The 21,339-nt window shown below is 28.3% G+C and overlaps 1 protein-coding gene across 1 annotated transcript in view; it reads right to left on the reverse strand.

Annotated features, from left to right (window-relative positions):
• The window catches only part of LOC123301859 (protein tincar), a 131,015-nt gene that overhangs the window by 82,723 nt on the left and 26,953 nt on the right, over positions 1 to 21,339 (reverse strand). The window lies entirely within an intron of this gene.

The raw sequence follows: 21,339 nt of genomic DNA on the forward strand, positions 1-21,339 counted from the left end.
TAATTAAAAATTTTTTAATGATTGTGCTTGCCTCCTATTGAGATACAGTGTGTATCAGAAGATGAAGTACCTACTATCATGTTTATGAAAAATTTGAAAAAAAAAAAAAACAATAATTAATCATGATATTATTTTCGCATTATATAATCTTGGCAAAAAGATAAAGAAAGTTCTCATGGAAAGAAAGATGAAAAGAAATACAGGTATACAAAAAAATAATGAAAAAAAGCCTCAAGAATTTTGTCTATATGTGTATTTTCGAATGGATCAAGGGTAGTACATTTGTTAAAAATTTCAGCTGTTTGAAAAACAATTTTAGATTTAAATTATATGGTTTCCCAGCGATTTCAAAAGAATATATATTTATCAACGAAATATTCCGATCTTTAGGAAAAGGCAGTATAGTTAAAATATTTTTGTTTCAAAGAGCAATTTATTTTTGAAAATTGTCAATTTGTAAACTATGGTATCATTTTTTCTAATACATCTTGTAAATGTAAAATCATCATGTCCTATATATTATTTAATTTGGGTTAAAAATTATTACAATTTCATTTCCAGTTTTTTTTGTAATGAAATAATTATGATGACGATGATGCATATATTTCGTTAAAAACTTTTTTTTATTAAAAACATCAAATTTATGCATTTCATTTTTTTTTACAATTACTGAGTTGTTTTTGACCTCAATAATAATAATAATAATAATAATATTAATAAATTGCAAACTTTTTGCAATTATTTACTATGTGGTAAATGTTTATCGTTTTTAGCTTGAATGCAAAAAGTTTTTATTTAATATGCATTGAGTTTATGTGGATTTATCATATTTTCAAGTTGAGAAAAACTGACTCCAATTGACTACTCCTTCACATTCACTCTTAATAATAATCCGAATTATCAAAATTAGGGGACCTAATAACTTTTTTGACAGTACATGTGTCAATTCTTGTATTTTTATTATAATTCCGTTGTGATGGACTTAGTTATCAATATTTTTGATATTATTTAAATTTATTATTTATCAAAAAGGCTTACATATTTGAAAATTTGACTAGGAAAAAAAAACTTACCTGAAACAAAAAGAAAAAATATTTTATTCTCAATATATTCTCTAATGTTAAAGGAAGGCCGATTATCTTCTTATTCGAAAAATAAATGACTTAAATTAAAAATTTAAACAATCTCTCTATAGAAAATAAGGTTTGCTTCATTGGTTTGTGTCATCGTAGCTCCTAAACGGATGAACCGATATTGATTTTTTTGTTTTTGTTTGAAAGGTAATTTGATCGAGTGTACTAAGCTCAAGCTAAGCTCTATTTCAAGATATTTGCTCAATCTTTTGAAGAAACATATCTTATTTCTAGTTGTTATCGGACACAGGACTATCTTGCAGAATAGTGATTTTCCAATGGCATTTTGCTAAATAGCAAAAAAAACATCATTTAATTTCAGTAAGAAATTTTTATAGTATCTTTACATTATTATATTTTCGTCTGAGCTTTTTATCCAAAAAACAATGTGTACACATTTTCAATTATATATACAACTAGAGTGATACCCACCCGCTTCGCTGGGTTTAAAAGTAAAGATTGATAAAGATTTCGCTCGCTTATCCCCTTTCTATAACACTCGAAATAATGGTAAGGATTGTTTTACACAGGTAAAATTTATGTGTGGTTTTCTATTTTTATACCATGTATACATATATGAAATATACATAGTATATTAAGTTTAGTCCCAAGTTTGTAACGCTTACAAATAATGATGCTAGGAAAAAAATTTTGTCATAGGTGTTCATAAAATCACCTAATTAGTCCATTTCCGGTTGTCCGTCCGTCTGTAGACACGATTACTCAAAAACGAAAAAAGATATCGAGCTGAAATTTTACAGCGTACTCAGGATGTAAAAAGTGAGGTCAAGTTCGTGAATGAGCATCATAGGTCAATTGGGTCTTGGGTCCGTAGGACCCATCTTGTAAACCGTTAGAGATAGAACAAAAGTTTAAATGTAAAAAATGTTCCTTATCAAAAATTAAACAAGTTTTGTTTGAAACATTTTTTCGTAAACATCACTGTTTACCCGTGAGAGCGCCAATTAGGCGGAAAATTTATAATATGTACTATACTTGATTATCAGTTATGTATGTGTCACATGTTTGTATGTGTAATATGATAAAGAAATCAACACTGACTATGCATGGTATTTCAACAATTAACTCAGTCAACTGTTTGTTTTCACTTGTTTTAAATGTATAATAGTTGTAATTATTCATTGAGTATATCAGAAAAGATAGCCGTGAAATATTTTATATTGAATATTTTTACAGAAATCTGTAATTTATGATAATGTCAAATTAAATTAATTTTAAAAATTTTTTTATTTTTCTTTTAATAAATGCTTTATAAATTAAATCTCGTGTGTTATTCTGAAGTATGAGCTATATTGTTGTACAGTTTCATTAAAAACCATTCGCTAGTTTTAGCGTGAAAGCGTAAACAAACAAACAAACAAACAAGCATGCTTACTTTCGCATTAATAATACTATAGAGATGTATATCTACAAAACATTGTAACTATAATACAATTTTTATTCGCTTTTCATTTAATGTAATGGTATTTTGTGTCCATTGGTAAATTGAAAAATTTTTATATGGTTTTATTTTTCTATTATTTTTATTACTCTTCAAATGCCAATTTAAAAATATTATTTCTACTTTTACCTACTTGGATACTTACAAACTTCATATTATAAGATTCGTCATAATATTTTTATTTTATACTCCAGATTTACTGTACAAAAGAGTTTTATAATGTGCCATTTAATATTGAAATACAATGTGTGCCAAATGTAAACGAGTTACGACTAAGCTTCTTATTCAGACTGAGAGAGAACTCACAGACGTCTATTTAAACTCACTTTGGTGCGAGCAGCAGAATTACATTACTTTGCTTTAAAAATCTCAAACTGCGTTGCAATTTGCATTCGATATTGTTTTTAACCAGATGTAATGCTAATACTTAAGATAAAAATGTGTGTTAGACTTGACAATACTGTAATAACTCCAGTATAAATGTAGTTTTTATATATTTTGTTTGATATTTCAATAGTCCATGATAATGGGCGCATGTTTATGGTTTTTAAAATTATAAAGCAGCCCAAAATGGAGAACGCGTGAAAAAAATTTAAAACTGATGAAGTTTCAGCAATTAAAAATACATGTGCGACTATATATTCTGATCGGACTCACGGTGTTCCTCCATACCAGGCTTACACTGATTTGTTTCCAGGTTTACGTTTATTAGAGAACGTTAGGCAGTCAGTCCTATGCTAATTTTGAGTTAAGGAAGACCGAGCTTAAGCATTTTAGCGCTTAAAATGAAAGTCTTCAGCTTTATCTATTCGTATGCCTCTTTTATAGCCATCACTTTCACGTGATTCACACTACAGTCAAATAAACCACTGGTTTCTAATTTCTACTTGAAAATGATGCATGCCACTGGCTTGGTATAAGCGCTTTTTCCTTAAAAAAAAGGAATTATTTTAGGCACAAAAGTACCAATAGGATAAACAAAAAAACGGCTTACATAACAGTTAATACTAAAGAGTTATTTTGTACACGGTATATGAATGCTTTTGTATTATAAACATTTTTATAAATGTTAACTTTGATGTTTTAAACTTTGTTTTTTAGGTCTTTATATTTAAAATGTCATGCTTCTTACAAAACACAACACATATAATACATGATAAAATTTGATGGATATTATCCAGTAATAAGGCCATTCATTTAATGTTTATTGTTTGGAATGACAAAAAAAAAATGAAGACGAAAACTTTTTACTATGTACATTCTTTTTTAAATTTTCCATTCAATAGATTTTATGTACTAGATTTTTTTTTGTAGTGTACACAAACAGCACAATAAACAAAAAAATTATAGAAAAACGAGGTCACATTCTTTTGCTTGAATGGTGAAATGAGGGAAAACAAGTTTGTGATTTTTCTATTGGTCTACATTCAGCGTTTTCTATTTTATTAGATAAGAAAAAATTATCTATTTAATAAAAAAGAAAAAGACAAATCTTCATGCATTATCAGAAAAATTCTTAACAACGACCCGAAATTGAACTTTAAAGATGCTATACATTCAGCGTTTTTTTTTTTGATAGATAAGAAAAAATTATCTATTAAATAAAAAAAAAACTAGTTTTCATGTATAATCAGTAAAATTCTTAACAGCGGCCCGAAATTGAACTTTAAAGAAGAAAATCTAATAATGTACTGTTGAAAATTTGAAAAGATTTTAACCACTTGGCCAAAAAATATTGTGTTCTTCTTATACTGACCCTTTCTTGAAATGATTGAGATTTTAAAATGATATTTTAATTTTTTGATAAGAAATTAAGTAATCAAGTTATCTAAATTTTATTTCTTATATATTTAAATCCTACAAATCATTGTATTAATAAGTGTATAGCAATGATAAAAGAAATTCGATCAAATTTTGTAGAAAAATTTATATTCAACTAAATTTTAATTCGAAACTTCGTCCACAAACATTTCAATCATAAATATTATTAGCATTAAGGAAAAAAATTCTCGAAATAAATAAATTAAATGCGTATATTTTTGTCATAGTCGTTGACTGTCGAGAGAATGTCGAAGAACATAATAGTAGTTTGTTAGGAAAAACTATATTCTCGGACGGCTTTTAAATTTACGGCTGTATTTGTAGCAACACAATAGGGATTTGGGAACGAACACGCTTTTTTTCGAAAAATAGTCAACAATAGCGACTTTCAAGTAGGGTTATGATGCCACCGGTTTTTCTAATATTATAGTTGTTGGATAATGAAATTAATAATCAAGCGTGTTGAGACGATTGGGAAAAATTTCCTACTCCCCTGGTCTGGATCGGGAAATTTACTTTTCTGTATTGTTATTTGTTTTATTACCTGGTCACCTTTAAAAATTTCAGAAAGTTCTAGTGTCAAAACACTACTTTAAAGTCGCTATTGTTTATTTAATGCAGAAAAATACATTATGTTAAAATTTTTTTGTCCTTTGTGAAAACAAAATTGAATTGTAGGTACTTGAACTATTAAAAATGTTAAATTTTGTAAATAAGACAAAATTTGCGGAAAATGTTATTAATAAATGAGTAAAATCTTGTATTTACTCAGAAAATTTATTTACTCGGCCCCTTTTCAACACGATCACGTTTTTTATATCTGAAAATAAACTGTTAAACTGAATCAAAGCTTGTATTAAGGATAAATCAAATTCACTATAAAAAATCCTGTACAAATTGACACCAAGCTAGTAATTTTTCAGTTTACAAAACCCTAAAGAAAGCTAAAATAAATGTTTCAACTGACATTTTAATAGACTTTCGTTCGAAAAAAAAAACACACACACACACAAGGGCACAGAAGAAAAACAAAAATAAATTTATATCGTAAATATTATTCTTGTTTGTTTTAATGGATATCTTTTTCCCCCCGCTTTTCTTTTACGCACATACAAAATAAATTTCCGTTATATAAAGGTGCTTGAACGGATTTTCTCGTTTTTTTCTTGTTGTGTTTTTCACCCCTCATGAAATTTTTCTTGTCTTTCACAAAAAATAAACAAAATAAATAAAACATGACACACCGACATCAAGCGACCATCTCATCCAAAATCCTCCCCTCTCCCGAAAAACCTATTTTCTCGTATAGATTTAGATAAAAGTGGAGTATTTTCGTATAGCACTGTTTAACGAGGAGAAATAAAGAATTTTCTTTTGTCATTGAGAGGAGAGTTGATATTATTTCTATCATATGCTTTATTATTTATATAGTCAGTGAAGTAATTTTCTTCAAACGTGGATTATGAGAGGTACTTTCGATTATTTTGGGCTGTTGATCATAGCGGCACCATCAAAATTTATTAAAGTATGTAGGCGCATTCGATAGGCGTTTAGAAAACTCGTTAATCAGAAAACTATTATTTTTTCCTAACATGTAAGAAATAATTTGTTACAATCAGAGGCTGTTTCTCATATACTCCGTGTAAAAAAATCAAATAAAAAGTAATTTTTTGGAAACAAGCTTATATTGTTCTAAAAAATAGAAAATAATTTATCTTCTAGATCATTCATACCTAATATTTTGTTAAAATTATTATATATTTTATAGTACAGTAAAAACTTGTCCCTAAAAAAGTAATATTTGTTTAAATTTTTAATTTAAAACCAAACGTATGTATATCAAATATGGTGGAAGCGATGGGAAAATCAGGTGTTACTATAAGTGCGTTTGACACGAAAACGTGTGCGCCAAATTCAAGTCCGATAGCTTTAGTGAAATTGAGTAAAATATTGATTGACATTTTTATAATAAGTCAATCCTTAAAGGAAATGGCCATGAAGTGAAGTTTGGCTTGGAGTTGACCCAATCATGGCCACCTCAAGCTAGAAACTCACATTTTTATAATAAGATCCATTCTTAAAGGAAATAACCATAAGACCAAGTTTTGCTTATAAGCTTTTTTTGCTTTCTAAGCTTTTAAATTATAAATTCATACCTGGCCTGAACATCAGTTTCACTGTTGTTTCAAAACTGTACCTGAATATCGGCCCAAGACTTAAAATAAGTCTAATAATGAATTACACAATCGTGGCTGAATGCAAATAAGCTCGATTCAATATTGAATATTAAATTATCGATTTTTTCAATAATTTTAGAGAGGGAAATTTAATAAAATCTTCAAAAAATCACCTCAAATTAGTTTCCAGTTCAAATCATCCTTCCGATTCAGGTAACCTTCATCACATCGCTATTATAAACGTCAATTAGACTACCAATCAAGAAAAGCATAAGGGCTTATCAAAAACTTTTTTTATGCATTAGGTGTAACATGTTTTTTTTTTACACTTTTTAATACACGTCCCTTTTTTAATATTAAAATATTACAATTTATAGAAAAAAGTGATTCTTACTTGGTAGTATATGATGTTAAATAAATAAAATCCTTATGTTGTGGTTTTTCACCCTAATATTATTCACAACAAACCATCATCATGGTCTATGGGTTGTATATTGTCCATCGTTTTTTTGAAAGTCGAAAGAAAAATAAGAATATTTCTATTTAAATTTGCTCTAACCATTTTCTTCAATGTTAAAAACATGTCAAACTGTTTACATCAAAGTGTTAGAAGGGAAAATAAAACCACACCAAACATATTTTCTTGTTTGGAAAATTGACAGGTTTTAAATGTGTAAAATAAAATGGTTTCTGGATGTATATGAATATTTTATATTAACATATGGAAAATATTATATACGGAAAAACATATTCGAGATGTTGGTAAGTTCAATGTGAAAAATCTTCAATAGAGAAGTTGCATCAATTATTTTTTGCCACAAATTCAAATATAAATGAAAGAATAATTCACTAAAGTATATTTTAGTAATTTTAAAATATATAATTCCATTTTTTTTATTAATTATTAATAAAAAATAATTTTTAAATAATAATAAAATGGTAGTGACATATTAACCTCCGTTGAGGCTGCAAGTCAATCGGTTTCTACGGAAATTTACGTTATAATATAGTAGAAGCCAGTTGAGAAACAAACCATTTATCATTATTTATGTTATTTTATCATTTCTCCATGCGATGAAGTTACAAAAACGAGGTGTTGATGTCACTGCCGCTTGAATTTATAGTTAAGAAACATCATTTTCAATTGTAAAATTACACGAAAAATCAATTTTTAAAAATATATCTTTACAAATTAGTAACTTAGTCATTTTTAGGGTCTTCCTTAAAATAAAATAAAAAAACAGAAACAAAAACTTCTCTATTAACTAAATCAAATTATTGCCCGTTTAAAAAACTTGTAGTTCTCGCCTTAAAAATATTAATGTACAAGGAATCTGACTCTGGTTTGCGTATACAAAAAGAAACTGTGTGACTTCGTAAACAAAAAGAAACCTTCTGATTTTTCATTATGTAAAATGTGTTTTATATAAAATTAGGCTCACGTGATTGGAGTAACGAAATACATCACCCCCTGAAAAAAATTTGTTACTTTTGTTACTTTTAAGCTTTCATAGAATTAAAGAATATTCTGAGCATCGTTACTGTTAATTGAAATAATAACAAACAAGATATAAATCATACTTTAGGGTATATTTGAACAAAAAATTTACAAACTTTTATCTTTCCTCAAATAGTATTGGTCAATACCAGTTGTGATATTTCTTTGGTATAACTAAGGATTTAGATTGACCATCAATGAAACAAGCTCAGACCAGTGAATAAATTGTAATTCAATTTCAGGAAGGGTTGCATATAACCTGTTCCTTAGTTATTGTTAGGAAGCTTTATGCGAGGCACGTGTTCAAACACAACGTATAATAGTTTGAACGGCATTTGTATGTATATACACATTGAGAAAAAAAATCGTCTAAGTGGGACTGTCATTTCTCCATAACGGTTTCGTAGTTTTCCTAACTTGATCACCATAGAGATAAATGATTTCTGGTATCATTGAATAGTCACACAGAATATCTCAAAACGACCACATCCAAGAAGAATTTAAGAAATTGGTAATCACAAGTCAGAAAACTTCTCAAAATATCTTAGATTAGATAATAGTAGATTTGAGTTATGATCATGGTATTTCCAGTGTGAATGCACTTGTCACGGACACTGTCTAGATCGCGAGAAAATCAGCTGGAAAGTTTTGGATTTGTTTATCAAAACGTGTAAAAGTCATTGTTCTCCCAGATATTTTGTACGATAATAAAAAATTATCTCGATAGAATTGAAAAAAAAGTAGCATAGTTGGGAGGAAAGTTTTTAGAATTTTTAAACAAACTTTTGGATATTAATTTTCGTTTTCAAGGTATTAATTTTGACTTAAATTGGTCAAAATTGGGATCATAGACATAATTTTTTTTATTTTATTTATTATTATACTGTGTTTTTAACAACTAGGTCATAATTATCTCCTGTTTTTTATGGTCAAAACTTTGGGATTTAATGGTAAGCCCTAGTAAGTTCTTTTAATTTAATTAGTTTCAATTTAATTTCTCTCCATCAAAAAAAAATTTTACCATAGGTTTAGCATAGGAACTGCAAATACCATGCTAGAAATTCGTCAAGTCTTAAAAAGACTTGTTTAACATACATATCTTAAATCTATATCTGCTATGATGTTCTCCAAGGAAAGTGTTAACAAAACATAATGTTTTTTGAAATACGGAATCCTAATTAGGTTTATATTACAAACGAACGATGATATAATCTACCTGGATATATTTATTAAATATTTATATCAATATTTACTTGTTAATAGATGTGCAATAATAATTATGGAATCACTGAAACGGATATAATTTAGACGTAAATATATCTAATAAATATGCATATACAAAATATCTCATATTCTTCTCAACCTTTTTGAATATAAACATATAAGGAAGAGTGTAATACCAGTCATCAAAATTGGTGATCCATGGTATAAGATCATCATATATCATGGTTCATTCTATAATGCGTCAAGGATATTCTTCACCGATTGTAGCTGAAGTTGCTTGCTTCAACACGTAATGAGCAACATGGGTGATCTTTACTGTTCATTCTACAAAATTCTCCAATTTTCGCTTACAGACATCTTCACTTATGAACTTTTCTCTATTACGCTTTTACTTGATAACGCATAAAAAAAGGAAATAAATGTAAAATTTGGTGCGTACCTATTACTATGTATTTGTAGTATATCCGAGATATTATGAAGCGATTGCACATACATTGTATCCGAGGTACAACGTCTTACCCTTTGTTATTGTAAAATGCATATAAAAACTAGCTGTCATTTGCAGCATCCGTATCTAGTGTGGAGACTTATAGAAGGAAAGACTGGTGATAGTCTACATAGTTTAGTCATGCTGAACAAGCGTTGATTATCATGTTATATTAATTATTATTGTCAAGTTAGAAATTCATTTGAAGCAGACATTACAAGTAGGTACTAAGTAGACATTTATTATTGAAGGAAATGTTGGATTATTATTAATTTTTATTTAATTTTTTTCTATTTAATTTGTTGTCATTAACAGTTTTCTAATAAAATTGAAGCATTCCGTATATGGAGTATTTATTGAAATCTTAAGGATATTCGCTAACAACGATATTTGCGACAAAATTATTTTCATGATGATTGGATTTTTGATAACTCTTTTTTTATTAGAAATTAGGTAGAGATTACGAAGGCATGGGAGCGATTGCGTTGCATTTATTGTGTTTATAAGTACGAATACTCAAAAAGGCAAAGAAACATCCGAAATTCAGGATTCATCGGACAAATTTTCAATTCTAGAAAATGAGTTCTAATCGAAAAATTATTGAAAAATCCAACAGTTTAAGATAAAAATAAGATTTTAGTAATTCGCACCGTGCGTGAGTTTTATAGGTGGCGTTTCCATGGTAACGATACACTACTTTAATTATAGTGTATGGATGCATATATAATTGTATGGATTGCATTTATGACTTACATTGAAAATTTAATATTATTGTCTCACAAATTTAAATAAATAATTATGATAATTTACATTTGAAAAATAATATTTGTGTAATTTGATTTCTTATTTTCACAATTTTCAATGCATTAAGTTTAATTAATTAGTGTTTTCCAATCATTTTAATTTGACATTTCTATAAGATTTACATGTAAAGAACTGCAAATTAGTCATAACAGTCTCTTTTATCGCCACAATTTTTCACTGAAAGCGCTAGTATCGATTTTATTGTCCCTACCATGCCTACGCACACAACGAATAACATAAAACATAAAAATATAATTATATTTAATTGAATAATGTGGTGAAAATAAAATTTTCAATTAAATGAATCCACATGAACGAAAAAAAATGTAATCTTTCAATATTTATACTCATTGATTAAAAACCACATTTTCATTTCACAATTTTCCGGGAATATAAATAGAAAGAATTTCAATTTAAGGAAATATATAACATATACTACTAAATTATATTAAAACCAATTTTAGATAATAATAATTCATATATATCTATTCATTGAATAAATATAAAATAATTTAAAGGTAGAAAAAGAGATACAAAAATAAAACAAGCCCTTGCTGATTATGAGTTTTAGAATCCTGACCATTACCTTTCTAAACAAACTGATTTTTTGCTATCATTCGAATTGGATTTAAAGAGTAGTGACTTCTGAGTATAATTGTGACTTCCACGAAATGCACTCTAGTTCAAAGCTGTAGTTTTGCAGATTGATAATCTGATAGCAGGATGTCGGGATATTTGCTAGAGTTCTTTCTTAACTAAAATTAAATTAATTAGCTTTATAATAATTAAAAATAATGGGGTTTAACCTCCGTTTCTCTGGCATCTATAACTGTTACTTTTTAATATTTATTTATTAAACTCCATCCGTAAATAATAAAATTTATGACGTTCGTTCTTATCTAAGCGACGACAGTGTGATGCCACTGCCTGGATTCGAACCAACAACTCAAGTCTAAGTAGACAAACAGTAAAAGTGGCGCCTTAACCTGCTCGGCTTATTAGCTTCACATCTTATGAGCTTTATAGAAAAAAAACCACTGGTAATAGGTCCCAGACAGACTTTAAAACGTAAACTTTAAATATCTTAAACTATTGAATTCTGATTTCGGGATTAAAATAGCCATATACTCTGAGAAATCAAAAATAAAATAAAATTTTTTAAACAATCACGGACATAAAACCAATTTGTGAGAAAGAAAATTCATACATATGTAGATACTGTATAGAGATAAATTTATCCTGTGGGTTCATTCATTCAGGAGGATACAAATCTATCCAGAGTACATTCTACATACCTTTAAACCTTTATAAATTGTGAGAGTATATTCATACCTTTATAACCGAATCGAATGGATATAGTACTACCTATGTACTACCTATGATACGAATGGTCAGATAACCGGTAACAGAACATTTATACACAAACATGATAGTCAATATTGACCTTTTGCGTGCAAGGTTCAAAAGGTAGATAGATTAAAATGTGTAGGGTTATAGTTGAATTTTTATACCATGAATATTTTCAATATAGATTTTTCAATTGAAATGTCTGAAGTTAGTTTAGATTAACGAACGATTCAAGTAAAGTATTAATTTTAAGTTTTTTAATGTCTTTCGAGCTTTGCGTAAGTATACAGAGTGGTATTTTTTGGTTAGTTTTTGAAAAATAGCGTTTTTCAATTTAGTATAAAGACAAAAAGTTAGTAAAGAATCATGTAAAAGGGGCTCATTAATTTGCAATATTATAAATATCATAATATGTAGAAAAAAATACTAATAATTAAGTAGAATTACAAACTTGGTTTATCAAAATTGGATAAAATTTGGATGCGATAGAGCAAAATTAAATTTTTTGGATTCTGATGACGCCATAAAGTTAAAAAATTCGATTTTTTTGATAGCATAGGCAAATTTGATCCGATCTTATTGGAATTTTTTTTGATACCCACTAATTTTGGGTCATTCTTTTCAGCTGTGATATCAGTTTTTCGCTTAGTATCACTTTTATGCTCCATTCCGGGATCAGGACTCTACATTCTTAAAACCTATTAGAGCTAGGTTAATTTTGATCACAAATTTGAAAAGTATGACCTAAATTAAGTAGGATTACACACTTGATTTATAAAAATTGGATAAAACTGGGATGTGATAGAGCAAAAATAAATTTTTTGGATTTTGATGACGTCATAAAATTAAAAAATTCAATTTTTTTGATAACCTAGGCAAATTTGATCCGATCTTATTGGAATTTTTTTGGAAACCCACTTATTTTGGGCCATTGTTTTCAGCTATGATATCAGTTTTTCGCTAGCTATCACTTATATGCTTCATTCCGGGACCAGGACTCCACATTCTTGAAACCTATTAGAGCTACATTAATTTTGATCACAAATTTGAAAAGTATGACCAAAATTAAGTAGGAATATACACTTGGTTTATCAAAATTGGATAAAATTTGGTTGTGATAGAGCAAAATTAAATTTTCGATCCCGATGTATATAAGGCGCAACCTAAATACTTGCCACCAGCGATATATACCCTCGTTACGGTCCTGTTTAGATTATTTCTCGTATAGAATAAGATATCCTACTGTTATGCTGAGTATTTAAACAATTAACACTTAGTTACTTCTTATTTTCACTAGTTTTATAAAAGTATAAAGTTTGAGCGTTACGTTTAAGCTATCTTGTTTACAAAACATTGTTATACCAACTATACTTAATGAGATTCTGTGTTTTGTTTCAAAGGAATCTTCACACTTAAACGAATCCCACTAGACTAAACTTTGAATATGCGAACACATAAACATAATATAACCTAAAGAGTTATAGACATTTGTTGTAGGTATTCCTTAGGACATAGAAAACCAAACCACCACAAACGTCGAATTACAACTGTTGTTTATTTCTGTATGTATGTATGTATGTATGTGTGGGTCAATTTGTTGTTAGCCTTCACATTTATTTAATGTTTTTTTAACATTGAAAAAAAATTTTCACCCACTCCAACAATACTCCTACAACATTTACAATGTTACAATATTTTAGTTACAGCTAACGATGTAACAACTAACCATTCGTTTCCACCAGTCTAGAAATGAGTGTCCTATCATCGCAATTTCATAAAACCGATAACTTTTGAAAATTTTTTGAGCATAATTTATAAATTTTTGGTTTAGCAATTTCATTGCTAATTTCCAAATAGATATAAAGCTAGTGTACATGGTTTGAACTTGTTTACAACAAGTAAAAATTTGTGTGGGTGTAGTCCTTAGGTAGTTTTACTCTTGATCCCTGGCACCTTGCTTTCTTAGGTGTCGAAGAAGGTGCAGAATTGGCAGTGCTAAAGAATCGGTAATCATGTTATAGGAATAATAACAAATGCAGATATTTTCAATTTTTAGATGGCAGGCCAATAAAAACTTTGCCGGGTCAATAGCTGAAAGAGGAACGTTTTTTTTATGCCATAAAACTTCCTTTACAATAACTGCATTGTTTGCACTTCCATGTGGAAACAATATATCTTCCAGATCCTTGTCATTCATTTTCAGACATTAAAAGGTAATCATCTTAACAATTTTGTAGTAGTTTCAAAATTTCTTCCGCCACTCAAACTTGTTTAAGATCGGTACTCTTTCTTCCTCACAAAAGAATGCTGCTTAATTTTGATAAACGTTTAGCTGAGAACTGTCATGGGATGTCGCTCAATCTAATATTCCATATAACCAGTTTATAAGGCGTTCACACAATGGGGACACCCTTTACTCGTAGCATAGGTAACGTTTTTTTAAAACCAGTTAAAATGTGTATATGTATGTTGTGTGTTTACCACTGGTTGTTGGTAAACCTACTCGAATGTTGTAGCATAGCGTAGGTCTACCGTTCGTTGTATAAAAACTACAACCTAACTGTATTTATAAACGTCAAGTTTATTTCTCAATCAATCAAAAGTTCATTCAACTATATATTTATGGAGAAAATAGTTATTTCGTAATAAAATAATTATAAGGGTTGCGAAGTTGAAATAATCACAGGTAGTTAAGCTCAAGTCCATATTTTGGTCTTAATAAAGTATATGAATAATCTTAGAGAAAATTCTTGGTAGATACATTTTTCTAATTGTAAGATGGCCACACATTAGGTTGCTTCTTTGTTTCGATTTTGCCTTGGCGGGACTAAACAATTGCCTCATATGAAGGAAACATACGGTGAAACTCATAGCTACTAACTCGTTAACTCGTACTTTTTCTAAACAGGTACGATTTTCTCGGCTTTCTCACGTTTACTAAATTAATTCTTTGGCAGCAATTATTATCGGAAAACAAAAGATATATCAGTGGGAAGTGATAAAAACTTGAAATAAAGTAAATATTTTGTAAGAAAGATAATTTTCTACGTTTTAGAATCTTCTCTGTGAATCGTATAATATCTACTATCTATTCTAAAGGCCCAAAAAAAATTTAACTAAAATCTATGAATTTCAGAATGACTAAGGAATTCAATGTTTATAGAATTTATTAAATATTTAGAAATCTAGCTGGTTAAAAAAAAAAAATAATATTAATAATGTTTGATATTGATACCATTTTTACTTCAAAAATGATGATGTTTTTGAAAAAAATATAAACAGAATTTTTTTTATATTAAAAAATAGTTGAGTTTTACACAAGACTAGAAAAACTATTATCGAAAAATCAATACAAATACTGCATTGATGGTACTTGTTACAATTTTATACGCATTATTTTTTACTATTTTCTATCGTTAAGTGTGTATAACTACAAAACTAGACGTGCAGATATTGCTGTGCAATGAAACAAAATCAAGATAAAATGCGCCATTATAAAAAAAACAACAGACTTCAAAAACTTAAAAAAGATGACAAAAAATGATATTAAAAATCAAATAGATTCACGGTCTAAAAATATCCCGTTTAGGGAAAAATAATCAAGAGAAATAATTTGAACATTTAATTTTGTTCACTATACAATTTGTATATCAAATCTGTAATAAAGTTGCCTATAAATAAAAATTAAGTAAATTATTATTGATATTATATTATTTCTTTAGCTTGGTTTTGGCCACGGGTACGGTACTGGAGAATTCCTCACATTTTTAACTAACATATTATAATAACTGGCTCAGTGGTCGAGCGATCTAAGGCGTTAGTCTTTGATAAAGCAGTTTTACATCACGTTTGGTGATTTTAGTGGTGTTTTTCTATAAGATTTTACTGGCGTATAAAGTGTGTATTCAAATCTATTTTCCTATAAAGTATTTAGTAAGTACGGTTTGGGGAATATAATGACATAAATATGATCAATTTTCTTGCATCGAACTGTACTTTCAATAAAATACAATTCATTTTTTTATTTAATTTTGTATCTCGATAAATTCTTATTAAACTTTTTGTTGATATTTTCTATTTAATAAAATAAAATATCTCTGATTCGATAGACGTTCAATAAAAATGTAAGGTAAGGGTATTCCCATTTCAATTAAAAACAATTAAATATATTTCAAATCAGAGATCATTGAACGAATATACCTTTAAGTAGAGAAGTGTACCGGGATATATCACTGAAAAAAGGTGATAATACTTACTACATAGTACATGCATGTGATATGTAGACAGGTAGAATTCCCGACATTAAAAATGGAACAAACTTAAATTCATTAAAAAGAGAAATTTACAATACACCATAAATGATGGAGCTTGATGCTCCATTTAATTAGCGTATTCTGTCATTATTGCATTCCAGGAACACATTGATATAAAGGACAAAATTCTGTGGCTAGGGAGAAAAACTGCAGCTGTTTTTAACCGTCCCTGAAAAGTGGGTTTATTTTGCCGAAATATATTTCTTTGTGGCTTTTTATCAAGTGGGAAAATCAAGATTTTAAATACTTTTCCAAACATAGTAGAATACCCTATTATGCTGCTAAATAAGCTACATCTGGGATTTGAATAATTTTATATCTATTTTCATGCTGCTTTAAACAACGACTTTGATAAGTGGTCTAGAAAAGTTCTAAATAAATCAATTAATAATTTCAGTGTTTCACTTTTATTGCTTCCTTCTTGTACAATACACAAAAGACAATATCATTTGATTATCTATCTTCGTTTTTATCTTACGATAGAATTCTACAGAGTTTGACATATGTATTATATAGAAAAATAAAATTAATTACTAAGCTTTGAGACTTGTTAGTTAGAGGTAGGTGAAAATGTAGACGGTGGAATGACTTTTTGTGCATGGGGTTGGAGAAGTATACGAGAAGGTAACAGAAAATAATAAGACGTGGACATGATTAATCAATATTGACTTCTATCAAGATATATTTATACAATAACTTTTCTTTTTGGTAGTATTTACGTCTACAGAGAATTCTATTTACAATTTGTATTACGTAATATATAGAGAATAAATCTAAGGATTTCATCAATTTTTTGGGTTAACGAAATATCCGATGACAAAAAGTTAATATTTTTTAAACATCCCCTTAAAATAAATATTCTCCCATGATAATTCGAAATATCTGATTTTTAACAATTATAAACATAGATGTTTGTTCGAAATTTAGATCACTTGTGTATGCCAAACAACAATCAAAAATATATATGAAAAATTCGCGAATATCGGGAAATATTTTTATCATAAATTTCGACAAAAAAAACCTTTTAATAGGGTAATTATAACCCAAAACCCACGAAAATTCAATTTTAAATGATATCTAGCACATATGCTTCTGATGGCAACTTTTCTCACGAACCTACCTTGATGAAATAACACTTGTTAAATTATAATATTTAAAAATTAATTTAATTCAGCTATCTAGGTTAAAGTATATACATCTATGAACGTCAATAACTTGATGGTTTCATGAAATATCGAGTTTCTTTTTCTTTCTTTACCTTAAATTGTTTGTCGTTGTATTTCGAAATACCTGCTTTAAGAATATACAATTTAAACAGTCTTGATAAATTTAGTATATCCTGTAACCACCAGCTATTGTCCTTTTTTGTTCAAAAGAAAAACACTTTTTCCTTGATGGTTAGTAAGAAAATAGGGTATATATATATATGATAGACAACCTGAATATGTCCCTTGGGAACATCTGACTGAAGAAAATAGGTACGTTGTTTGAAAAATGGAACATAAACATGAGTTGTTGTTATGAAGATTTCAAAAAGAAATGGGAATATATAAAAATAAAAAATGTTTTTCGGAACAAATTTTTGTTTTATTAAAAAATCTATACAACAATTTAATTAAACAATTTTTTATTAGTATTTGTAAAAAATCCTTCACCGTTAAAGCTTCGACTCAAAAATATTTACAACTTCCTTGTTTTTGGAATTGACAAGAAAAGTGTGGCATTATAGATATGGTAAAACCCAACGAGCGGTTATTCGAGAAAGAGAGCAACAATTATGTAAAAACAGAGTGAAACATTTCATAAAAAAGTGACTGTCAGTAAAAGAAGCGGAGGTGGATATATGGACGATATAGTGTTCCATTACTAACGTCAGTGTCTGTACTTAATTAAAAGAGACCTGCTTTAATCATAAATATTCTCTTAGTCTAAAATTAAAACTGTTGTTGAAAGATAGATACATTATAATATCCAAGTCAATTTTCTGATGGAGATCTTTAGCTGTCTATTTGTCTATTCGGAAAATTATTATTGACGTTAAGCAGTAATTAAGGCAGTAATCTTCAGTAGCAGTGGTCTTAAAGAGAAGACTATGAATGACAACTAAGTTCATTAATACATTTGAACAATTTTGTTATAAATTACTACGATTTTAGAATTTTCACGTATTAATTCAACTCCTTGTTTAAGCCTTTTATCAAAAAGACAAAGTTCTATTTTAATCCTCCGGTTTTTGCATGGTGCAATGATTTCCCCCATAAAAATTTGCCAAAAAATTGGTAATTTGGAAACTTTAGAAATGTATAAAATGACAGTTTCCAACATTAAAATATTGAAAAAAGATTCAACTATTTCAAAAACTATTATTCACGTCTATAAACGACAGGAATATCTATTGAACCTTCTAATTTCCTTCTAAGTTTATAACTATTCGATAGATATTTATATAATACAGATTAATAACTAATGCCTTTCGAAATTTATATTTTTCGAAACTTTGAAATATTATGCACTTAATATTTTCGGGTTAGTTCAGATAAAAAGCATTCATTTCACATAGAACCTGTTTGATATGAATACCGTTGGGCAATGTTTGTGCGTGACTTGAAAATGTTATTAGGAACAACGAATGGAGTTTATGCTTGTAATATAATACACCAATGTTAAAATAAACATATATTTTATTGGGTATGAAGGCATTATTTATTTTCTAATATGGTCCCATTAAGGGCTTATAAATATTCGCCTATATTTAGGAAATATGGATATAAGGAAATTAGTGCCATTATATATGAATGGGATAGATACTAAAATTTAGGATGTCATCGAACTTTTATTTATTTAAAATAAAAATTAAGAATTATCTTTGAAACGAAATTGAAATACCATTTTATTAACATTGTAGCATATTTTTGAAAAGATTTTTTTAAAATTTGCAAAAAGGGTCAAGATTTGTATTCTTGAATAAAACCATAACTTTTCGAAGTTTTAAAATATTGCTAAATAAATTGTCGGATTTTAGACAATAATCAGATTCGAATTATTTTACATTTTCTTGTACCTTTGTTTCTTGTACCTTTGGACTTTGTACAAAGTAGAGAACGTTTTGTAAATTGCTAAATAAAACTGGGGTTGACTTAATAAAAAATTTTTATAAAAGATACTTTTTAAGGAACAAGCTCTTATTGTACTAAAAAGTAGAAAATAATTTTATCTATGAGTCACTCATACCCGGCTATTTGTAAAAGCTTGAGACGCTCAATTTAAAATATCAAAAATGAATCGGAACGCCTCATCTACTCGATTCATTCTTGATATTAATCGCCTAAAGCTTTTACAAATAGTCGGATGAAATGTGAAATGTGCATGCAAAATTTCAGCTCAATCAAAAACCGGAAAGTGGATCAAATTTAACTTGCAAGATTTGATTACAGACAGACAACGGAGCAGGTGAAACTAAATAAAAGCTTGTAAAAAAGTTATTCATTTTGAGCTTGTCTTAGTCCATTTTGACTTGTAGATACCTAGATAAATGAAATAGTATCAATTTTATATTGAAAACTCGTACAATTTTCTCTTGTTCAGAATATGTCTGACGCACAGGCTTTCAAAGTTCATTGAAAATTAAAATTTCTGCCATCTAAATTCAGTAGAAACATCTGTGTAATTATTATCCCTGATGAAAAAACGGCTTGTGTTTTTCTTAAAGCTCGAATCTGCATAATGAACTAGATATAAGTAAATATTTTCTCTTACATATTTATAAATAAGCGGCATAAAAGGTTATTTATGAAAATGTGCAGAAATTTGTATCTTTCAAAATTAATTCATTGTAACAAATAGCTTTGAGCTTTTATTATTTATTATGAAAATTCTTGTTGCATGAATTTTAATCCGTGTATACTTACTTATTATTAAAAGGAGCTTTCATGAAAATTGAAAATAAGATGTAAAATATTATTACAAACAAATTGTTACAGTCGTACAGTTATCCTAGTACAAAGTTTCGCAATTTAAATCGTACGGAGTTGTATCTTTTTAAGTCATACACAAAATTAGCTATTTAAGGTTAAAATATTCAGATACCAATAAGTAGGGCGTGAGTCCAAAATGATGCGAAATTTTTAATTTTCTTTTCGTCTGCCTTTTTAAGGATTGATAAATGGTAATAAAGAAAATTTTAATTTTAACTGTGGCTTCTCGAAACTATGGTAATCTTTCTACTAATCGTTTTCTACGATTTTTTGTTTGTTTGTTGTAATTATACGAAAAGATAGACTATTGACAACTCAAGCCGTGAAAAAAGGCAAACAAATTGTGACTAACACCATTTTCAACCTTTTTGACGGTTGCAAGTTTCTTGCCATATTTATGAGATATTGTCCTACTTTTAAATACCTTTATACCTTTATGACTGAAAACTTTCGTATACTTGCCCCCGACGAAAATTAAAGTTATTTTCAATTACCGAAAGTTACTATTACTGGCTTTTGAATATTTTTTATCAAATATAAGAGCATAACAAAAAAGGAACCCAGCGTATTATTTTCGGACAAATTTTGCACTTGTGACACTTCTTAAAGTTTTAAAAAAAGTTTTAGTGTAGCTTAACAATCGTCTTCTGAATGGCTCTATGACAGAATGAAACGAAATTTTCATGAAAATAGAATTTTAAGATATGCGTTGTTTTCTAAAATTTTTGTTCCAGTCATAAATGTATAAAGGTATTTAAAACGCCCGACACATACTGTGCCTCAAACCGACAAATTGATAATTTTTTCTTTATTTAAAAATTAACATCACTAGGACCTTACGAATTTTAGAAACTTCTTAATTTGATGCAAAGCACGAATTAATTCGATTTTTGCGTTATTGCTGAAAATAAATGTGACACTTTGTGACTGTTATCGGTCCGTGAGATCTACAGTGTCCATCTCACAATCGAGTCCAATAACAAATTAAGAAGCTTCTTAAATCCTCCTGGTTGATAGGTTCCTGGGATGTTAACTTTTGAGTAAAGAATTACTTATTGATTTATAAGTCTGAGAAACCAATTCATGGGTATACGAACAT

Source organism: Chrysoperla carnea, chromosome 1, assembly GCF_905475395.1.
Source record: "Chrysoperla carnea chromosome 1, inChrCarn1.1, whole genome shotgun sequence".
Taxonomy (NCBI): domain Eukaryota; kingdom Metazoa; phylum Arthropoda; class Insecta; order Neuroptera; family Chrysopidae; genus Chrysoperla; species Chrysoperla carnea.